A 1,754-nucleotide genomic window follows, 5' to 3' on the forward strand; every position below is an offset into this window, starting at 1 on the left:
TGTTTGTAGTTACTTCGACTCGGCACAGATAAATGATATTACATCAGTTTCCCAGTAACATAACCAGCTTTAAGCTTGATGCTTAAAGCTTTAAGCTAGTAAACATTGCTTGCATTTGACAATTCGCACACTCATTGTTCTACTTGTTGAATATTGACTAAGGTACGTTTGGCCGTTACTTAGGGGTGTACACGTGCGTGTTTACTCCGGAGCTGACACCTGTGTCAGTTGGACGTGTGACCAGACAACACGGAACTATCAAAAAACTAAATTAATTCGGTGTCGGAGGGCTGGTTCAGGTTCGGTGCTCCGTACTAAACGTGTGACCAGAACGCCGAACTAATAAACGCGGAACTACATTATATCCTGTATTCTGCCTCGCATAAAAATGTTAAAGGGGCTTCCCACCTTACTATCCAAAAGTTTGTGTTGAATTGGTGTTTGTTTCGTTTCGGATATGTGTAAATTGGATTCCCACATTACTATGTCATGGTTTGTGTTACAGTATTGTTTGTTTCGTTTATGATCCATGTATGTGTAGGGAATTATATGTATAATGTGTATGATAGTGCTTTATTTGTGTGGAGAAAGCTTCTGGACAGATGCAGCCAGACCTATAGTGTTACAAGGGTTGACAGAATGCACCTTTGTTGCTTGCCTTTCGAAATGCAAGTGTGGTTTCTAATCAGTCGCAGAGTAGATTCTTTCCTCAGTTTCTGTTTGTGAAATTTATAAGTGAATTCAGTGTTCTTGTTCTTTAAGTACCGACGCAAGTATAATTTAATGTTTGGATCACGCTGTAGATCCGTTTGGGAATAAAGTTGATTTGTTTTTTGTTAATTACTTCTGTGAATTTTGTTATGACCAGTGTGTCTTTTAAATTTTTGTTTCTCTTGTAAGGGACTGGTCAGTTTCTTCGGCCTGGGGGGCGGTGGATTATTTTTGCCGACGTCAAAAAGTGGCTATATATATATATATATATATATATATATATATATATATATATATATATATATATATATATATATATATATATATATATATATATATATATATAGTAGAAACTAAATTGAAAAACACACAACTACATCTGATTGTCTCTGCACAGCAAATTTTTGGGGCTTGAAAAAATGACCCATGTAGGATTTGAACCCACGTCCCCCGAATTCAGTTCGGATGCTCTACCAACTGAGCTAACGGATCAGTTCAAGTTGGTTTGACGTGCGCCGTCCTGTTGGCCTTTTTTTTCTTCCCCGAATGAGACCTCAGATTTAACACTGGTTATTCTCTCGAAAGAGTTGTTTTAAGGAACCGTAAATATGTAACTAGAAACGTGAAATATGACAGGTTCCCCAGTGTTGTGTAGCGTGGAAATATATATATATATATATATATATATATATATATATATATATATATATATATATATATATAGTAATATATATATATATGTATATATGTATATATGTATATATGTATATATTATATTTTAATATATAATATATATATATATATATATATATATATATATATATATATATATATTATATTTTACATACATTTATATTTCAACAGTCATTCTGTGTTTTAATGAAATTGTTGGCATGTCAGTTGTAAGATAGGAATTTCAAAGTGTCAATCTTAAAGTTTGAATACAGTACATTTGAATGAGCTGTGAATGTATTTCACACTTTCTATGCTTAACCAGATGTCCTGAACTGTTGTACAGAAATGGATGTCAATCATTAATATCA

General features: G+C 33.2%; 1 non-coding gene across 1 annotated transcript; it reads right to left on the reverse strand.

The window, feature by feature from the left end:
- Positions 1–1,131: 1,131 nt before the first annotated feature.
- On the reverse strand, positions 1,132–1,203 carry Trnas-uga (transfer RNA serine (anticodon UGA)). The gene has a single exon. It is a non-coding gene; the product is annotated as a tRNA-Ser (tRNA).
- Between the last annotated feature and the right edge of the window lie 551 nt (positions 1,204–1,754).

Source organism: Ptychodera flava, chromosome 10, assembly GCF_041260155.1.
Source record: "Ptychodera flava strain L36383 chromosome 10, AS_Pfla_20210202, whole genome shotgun sequence".
Taxonomy (NCBI): Eukaryota; Metazoa; Hemichordata; class Enteropneusta; family Ptychoderidae; genus Ptychodera; species Ptychodera flava.